Here is an 8,285-nt window from a genome sequence, read left to right on the forward strand (position 1 = left end):
TTGGACGAAATTTGTAGCCGAAAAAAATGACCATGTATAGTAAGGCCTTTTTGGACGAAAAAAACCACCATGTATAGTAAGGCATTTTTGGACAAAATTCTTAGCCGAAAAAAAACGACCATGTATAGTAAGGCGTTTTTAGCTGAAAAAAAACCCCACCATGTATAGTAAGGCGTTTTTGGACGAAAAAAACGACCATGTATAGTAAGGCATTTTTGGACAAAATTCTTAGCCGAAAAAAACGACCATGTATAGTAAGGCGTTTTTAGCTGAAAAAAAAACGACCATGTATAGTAAGGCGTTTTTGGACGAAAAAAACGACCATGTATAGTAAGGCATTTTTGGACGAAATTTTTAGCCGAAAAAAAACGACCATGTATGGTCAGATGTTTTTAGCCGAAAAAAACGACCATGTAAAGTAAGGCTTTTTTAACCGAAAAAACCGACCATGTATAGTAAGGCCTTTTTGGACGAAAAAAACGACCATGTATAGTAAGGCTTTTTGGACGAAAAAAAACCACCATGTATAGTAAGGCATTTTTGGACAAAATTCTTAGCCGAAAAAAACGCCCATGTATAGTAATAATAATAATAATAATAATAGATTTTATTTATAAGCGCCTTTCAAGACACCCAAGTACACTTTACAATAACAAAAGACACAAAACAATACGGGTTGAGCAGCGGCAGCCAAAACGTAAGGCGTTTTTAGCTGAAAAAAAAAGACCATGTATAGTAAGGCGTTTTTGGACGAAAAAAACGACCATGTATAGTAAGGCATTTTTGTACGAAATTTTTAGCCGAAAAAAACGACCATGTATAGTAAGGCCTTTTTGGACGAAATTTTTAGCCGAAAAAAACCGAACATGTATAGTAAGGCATTTTCAGCCGAAAAAAATGACCATGTATAGTAAGGCGTTTTTAGCCGAAAAAAAATGACCATGTATAGTAAGGCGTTTTTGGATGAAAAAAACGACCATGTAAAGTAAGGCTTTTTTAACCGAAAAAAACAACCATGTATGGTCAGATGTTTTTAGCCGAAAAAAACGACCATGTATAGTAACGCTTTGTTAACCAAAAAAAAAACGACCATGTATAGTAAGGCGTTTTTGGACGAAATTTTTAGCTGAAAAAAATGAGCATGTATCGTAAGGCCCTTTTGGACGAAAAAAAAGACCATGTATAGTAAGGCATTTTTGGACAAATTTCTTAGCCGAAAAAAACGACCATGTATAGTAAGGCGTTTTTAGCTGAAAAAAAAAACGACCATGTATAGTAAGGCGTTTTTGGACGAAAAAGACGACCATGTATAGTAAGGAATTTTTGGACGAAATTTTTAGCCGAAAAAAAACGACCATGTATGGTCAGATGTTTTTAGCCGAAAAAAACGACCATGTAAAGTAAGGCTTTTTTAACCGAAAAAAACGACCATGTATTGTCAGATGTTTTTAGCCGAAAAAAAACGAACATGTAGAGTAAGGCGTTTTCCGCAGAAAAAAATGACCACGTATAGTAAGGCGTTTTTAGCCGAAAAAGAACGACCATGTATAGTAAGGCGTTTTTGGACGAAAAAAACGACCATGTATAGTAAGGCATTTTTGGACGAAATTTTTAGCCGAAAAAAAACAACCATGTATAGTAAGGCCTTTTTGGACGAAAAAAACGACCATGTATAGTAAGGCATTTTTGCACAAATTTTTTAGCCGAAAAAAACGACCATGTATTGTCAGATGTTTTTAGCCGAAAAAAACGACCATGTAAAGTAAGGCTTTTTTAACCGGAAAAAACGACCATGTATAGTAAGGGTTTTTTGGACGAAATTTTTAGCTGAAAAAAAACGACCATGAATAGTAAGGCCTTTTTGGACGAAAAAAACGACCATGTATAGTAAGGCATTTTCGGACAAAATTCTTAGCCGAAAAAAACGACCATGAAAATAAGGCTTTTTTAACCGAAAAAAACGACCATGTATAATAAGGGGTTTTTGGATGAAATTTTTAGCTGAAAAAAAAGAGCATGTATCGTAACGCCTTTTTGGACGAAAAAAACTACCATGTATAGTAAGGCATTTTTGGAAGAAAAAAACAACCATGTATATAGTAAGGCATTTTTGGACAAAATTTTTAGCCGAAAAAAACGATCATGTATTGTCAGATGTTTTTAGCCGAAAAAAACGACCATGTAAAGTAAGGCTTTTTTAACTGAAAAAAAAAAAAACGACCATGTATAGTAAGGCGTTTTTGGACCAAAAAAACGACCATGTAGAGTAAGTACCGGTATAGTCTTTTCTGCTTGGCTCTCGACGAAGGCGGACGCTTCTGCACAGCTCCCCTGCCCTCCCACCTTTTTTCCCTGCTCGCCACTTAGTCTTTTGTGCAGTCTTTGTCTAACTTTTTTTTCCCTAGCCTCCTACCGTGTTTTCATCCGAAGAATTAACCATGGAATTAGTTGGCTGGTCTCTCGATGTAACTGACAAAATTTTTTCGACGAAAAGAGCGGGCAGTGGGGAGCCTGCTTGCCCTCCGGGGACACTTGCTGTCGGATACGCCCTGGATCCATGGAGAAAGTGGAGACCGGTGTGCCTGACAGTACTGTCCGTGGAGGATGTGGAAGACATCTACATTATTGGCCTTTTGATAACAGGTATGCTGCTGTTTGGTGTTGGCAGCTTGCTGTTCTATCGCAAAATTCAACCGACGGGAGCGGCTCTATTGGAAGTGAAAAAGCTGCCGGTCACTCTGGATGGCTTGGCGCGAATGTCCAACACTCAGACTCAAGCGGTGACTGAGCTCAACCGCAATATTGTTGCGGTTTTGGAGCGACTCCGCGCGATCGATAATACCATGGAGACGTTGGAATCCACGCTGCGGAAGAATTTCGGGATCAGACTGATCGGCGCCAGTGAGGAGATACAGACCAAGGACTCAAGGCTGTCTGGAATTGTTGGCGGCCGTCTCTCCAAAACAAACAACGCTATCTGGCCTTTCCCCTGGATGGAAATACGCACGGAGTGTAGGGCCCCCACCACCACCCCCCTCCTTCTCGGCCATGGACTGATAAGCCGGGACTGTCTTCATGATGAGCAGACCTCGACGAAGCAGCTATGACCTGTACACATACACAACTGGACAACCACACACGCATACACATCCTTGTTATCACCGTCTTCATCGCTCCGATTCTTTCTCCCCCGTGACGTGGTTCGATAATGCGGAGCGCAACGGTGACCGTGCAGCTGGTCATTCTCGCCCGCGTCGCGGTTACCCTACCCTACCCCCCCCCCCTTCCCATTCATCCCCCCCTTATACATGTTATGTCTCGTGACTTGTTGTAACTGTCTAATGCTTATTCATGTGCTAGGGTCTTTTTTATCCTGGACTTAAATTACCGTATTTTCACGACCATTCGACGCACCGTATGGTTGGGCGCAGTCTCATTAATGGGTGCTATTTCTGTATTTTACACATAGACAAAACGCACTGTATTATTGGGCGCAATTTTAAAGTGGTAAAACATACGCCAGCTTAAACATACGGCATGCATGCGTGCACGCTAAAAACACGTTAGCTTGTAGCATACGGTAGCATGCCAAGACATACAGATACAAGCTAAAAACACGTTTTTAAAAAGGCAACGGAAAACTGAGTTCCGTTGTATTTTATTTAGCCATCGTACAATGTACTCACGTTTTTCGATCAATCATCACCCAGAAATCCATCAAAGTCCTCATCCTCTGTATCAGAATTGAACAATTGTGCAAGTACCGGTAATCCATCAAAAACGCCGTGTTCCCTCTCGTTGTCAGTCACTCTCATTGCCATGTGGCTCCACAGAAATGATGCCGGCTTTGCCAAAAACTCGAACAACAGTGCAAGCAGACACGTTCGTCCAAGCAGCCACAATCCATTCGCACATTGTGGCGTAACTCGCCCCGCGCTGCCTCTCACTCTTTGTAAAGTTGTGTTTGCCATCGATCATTCATTGTTCCCATGCCGTTCGCAACTTTACTTTGAACGCCCGGTTGATGCCGATGTCCAGCGGTTGGCGTTCTTTAGTTAAGCCTCCGGGAATAACGGCAAGCTCAGAGTTCATTTGCTTGACTTGGTTTTTCACCGCTGCTGTGAGATGGGCACGCATGCCAAAAGCATAACCGATGGCTTTAAGTTTGAACTGAGCTTCGTAGGCGTGTCTCTTTGTAGAATTTATTTTCAGGGGTTCTTAGAAACCAAAACCGAAGTTGTTTTGCAACAATGCACATAGCCACACTCTATACAGGTGTTGGTACCTGCTTGTAGCGTCCCTTTAGCGTCCACTTACACGCCCACCCTTCACTGATTGGCCGACTTCTTCCCCGCATGCCTGTCACTCACGTCTGCCTTTTCTCTCTCTTTCTCTCCATATATGTATATATATACACGCCCACCCTTCACTGATTGGCCGACTTCTTTGCCGCATGCCTGTCCACAGTCACTTCCGCCTTTTCTCTATATAAACAGCGTGTCGGGTGTCAGTCAGGTTTTGGAACTCAGCGCATAGACAAGACGCTCTGCATCATAAGGCGTCCTGTCCATTTTGGAGAAAATTTTTGACTTTTAGTGGCGCCTTATAGTCGTGAAAATACGGTATCCTCGGAAGAGGATAGTTCGAGCGTGGTTTTTTTTCCCCTCTCCCTACCCAGCGTTTTTCCTTTCTGAATTCTGATTGTAATTTACCCATTGCGGGACAAATAAAGGATATCTTAATCTTAATCTTAAGGAATTTTTGGATGAAATTTTTAGCCGAAAAAAAAACGACCACGTATAGTAAGGCCTTTTTGGACGAAAAAAACGACCATGTATAGTAAGGCGTTTTTGGATGAAATTTTTAGCCGAAAAAAAAACGAACATGTATAGTAAGGCATTTTCAGCCGAAAAAAATGACCATGTATAGTAAGGCATTTTTAGCCGAAAAAAAATGACCATGTATAGTAAGGCTTTTTTAACCGAAAAAAACGACCATGTATAGGAAGGGGTTTTTTAACCGAAAAAAAAAACCGACCATGTATAGTAAGGGGTTTTTGGACGACATTTTTAGCTGAAAAAAAACGACCATGTATAGAAAGGCATTTTTGGACAAAATTCTTAGCCAAAAAAAGCGACCATTTATATAGTAAGGCGTTTTTAGCTGGAAAAAAAAGGCCGTGTATAGTAAGGCGTTTTTAGCCGAAAAAAAACCGACCATGTATAGTAAGGCTTTTTTGGACAACATTTTTAGCCGAAAAAAACGACCATGTATGGTAAGGCATTTTTGGATGAAAAAAACGACCATGTATAGTAAGGCGTTTTTGGACCAAAAAAAACGACCATGTATAGTTGGGCGTTTTTAAAGGGGAAAAAACCGACCATGTATAGTAAGGCGTTTTTAGCCACCAAAAAACGACCATGTATAGTAAGGCATTTTTGCCGTAAAAAAACGACCATGTATATTGCAAGGCGTTTTTAGCCCAAAAAATGACCATGTATAGTAAGGTGTTTTTAGCCCCCAAAAGACGACCATGTATCGTAAGGCGTTTTTAGCCTAAAAAAACTACAACCATGTATAGTAAGGCGTTTTTAGCCGGAAAAAAAACGTCCATGTATAGTAAGGCGTTTTTAGCCGGAAAAAATCGACCATGTGTCGTAAGGCGTTTTTAGCCGCCAAAAAACGACCATGTATAGTAAGGCATTTTTGCCGTAAAAAAACGACCATGTATATAGCAAGGCGTTTTTAGCCCAAAAAACGACCATTTATAGTAAGGCGTTTTTAGCCGGAAAAAAATACATCCATGTAAAGTAAGGCCTTTTTGGCCTAAAAAAATGACCATGTAGAGTAAGGCGTTTTTAGCCCCCAAAAGACACGACCATGGATAGTAAGGCGTTTTTAGCCGCCAAAAATCGACCATGTATAGTAAGGCGTTTTTAGCCGAAAAAAACCCGACCATGTATAGTAAGGCGTTTTAGCCGCCAAAAAACGACCATGTATAGTAAGGCATTTTTGCCGTAAAAAAACGACCATGTCTATAGTAAGGCGTTTTTAGCCCAAAAAATTACCATGTTATAGTAAGGCGTTTATAGCCGGAAAAAAACAACCATGTATCGTAAGGCGTTTTTCGCCGGAAAAAAAACAACCATGTATCGTAAGGCGTTTTTACCCGAACAAAAAAACAACCATGTATCGTAAGCGTTTTTAGCCTAAAAAAACAACAACCATATATAGTAAGGCATTTTTAGCCAACCCCCCCCCCCCCCCCCAACATGTATTGTAAGGCATTTTTAGCCAGAAAAAATGACCATGTAGCGTAAGGTGTTTTTAACCGAAAAAAAAACGATCATGTATAGTAAAGCGTTTTTAGCCGGAAAAAAACGACCATGTATAGTAAAGCGTTTTTAGCCCCCAAAAAACGACCATGTATAGTAAGGCATTTTTAGACAAAAAAAAAACAACCAACCATGTCTCGTAAGGTGTTTTTAGCCAGAAAAAAATCGAGCATGTAAAGTAAGGCCTTTTTATTCCAAAAAAATGATCATGTAGATTAAGGCGTTTTTAGCCTAAAAAAACAACAACCATGTATAGTCAGGCGTTTTATCCTCAAAAAAAGAACAATATCTAGTAAGGCGTTTTTAGCCGGAAAAAAACAACCATGTATATAGTAAGACGCTTTTTGCCCAAAAAATGACCATGTATAGTATTGTTTTTATTGTTTATTGAGCATATATAGTATACACAATAACAGGTTGACAAAAGTCAAACAAAAATTATGTAAGGAAAATTAGAAAGTAGATAAAGGAAGAAAACACACATCATCACAGTTGTATGCTCAAGGGAGTAGGAAGAAGTAAGTAACTTATCTAGTCCTACCCCTTATTTTGTAGCAATTTGAATTGATCATTTTTCAAAACAAAGAAGAAAAGAAAAATCTACATATCATCAAATACTTTTACCCTTATGTAAAGGCGGCTATACTATACTATACTATTCTATTTATACACCTTTTGGTTTGTATATATATAGTTATTCTTTCTCCTTTTCTGATATTCATTATAATTATCATTTCTTGAATACAATTGAGTTAGTAAGGCGTTTTTAGCCTCCAAAAAACAACCATGTATAGTAAGGTGCTTTTAGCCGGAAAAAAACGACCATGTATATAGTAAGGCGTTTTTTGCCCAAAAAATCACCATACATAGTAAGGCGCTTTTAGCCCCCCCAATACGACCACGTTTAGTAAGGCGTTTTTAGCCGAAAAAAGTGACAGTGTATAGAAAGGCATTTTTGCTGAAAAAAACGACCCTGTAAAGTAAGGCCTTTTTAGCCCAAAAAAATGACCATGTAGCATAAGGCGTTTTTAACAGAAAAAAACCATCATGTATAGTAAGGCGTTTTTAGCCCCAATAAAACGACCATGTAGAGTAAGGCGTTCTCGCCCCCAAAAAACAACCACGTATAGTAACAGGGTTCAGACTCTTCCCATTCCTTTTTCTTTAAGCTGAGCTGGTGTTCAAATCATTGCTGCCAAAGGAAGAGTACATCTTTATTTTTCGGGGCAATCAGCTTACCGGTACCCTTTATTTGAAATACTGTATGCCAAATTGGCCCGAAATGACCCGAAGTGATCATGTAATCATCATCGGAACTGATCGGAGACGGCGGGAAAAGCAGAGCGGGAACCAGGAAGGCATGTAGCCCGACAGCGGGGTTTGACGGGAAGGGGACCAGGCGCATTTTCCGACAAAACGATTCATTGGAAGGGTGTTGAAAATGACATACACAAATGAAATGAACACCGCAGGTTAATTTTTAAGGATTTTTATTGATTTTAGAAACTTTTCTTTTTTATGGATGTTTATGAACTTTAAGGACCCGTGGGAACCCTGTACACACATACACACACACATGCATACACACACACACATATATTTTTATCATAATTCTTATCCTTCACAGTACCCGACCTCCACGGTATCTGAACGCATCTATCTAAAGTAGAAATTTTTTTCACAGTACAAAAAATAATTATTGGAAGAGATTTTGCAATAAATTACTAAAACCTTTTAGACATAAAAATATTCGGTTCATAATACAAGGTTTTTCATCTCAACCTTTCTGGAAATTACTTCATTAGATGGGGTATCACGGAACCATGAATTCCAATTAGACTAAAACCGAATGGCCAAACGCTATGGAAATGCTTCCTTAAAACACCTCCATCAGAATAAATAAGCCGAATGAGAATGCAAATGCAATTTCATTCACATTCACAGGGGTGG

This window comes from Hippocampus guttulatus, chromosome 9 (genome assembly GCF_054856545.1).
Source record: "Hippocampus guttulatus isolate MCC_2025c chromosome 9, RoL_Hgut_1.0, whole genome shotgun sequence".
Classification (NCBI taxonomy): Eukaryota; Metazoa; Chordata; class Actinopteri; order Syngnathiformes; family Syngnathidae; genus Hippocampus; species Hippocampus guttulatus.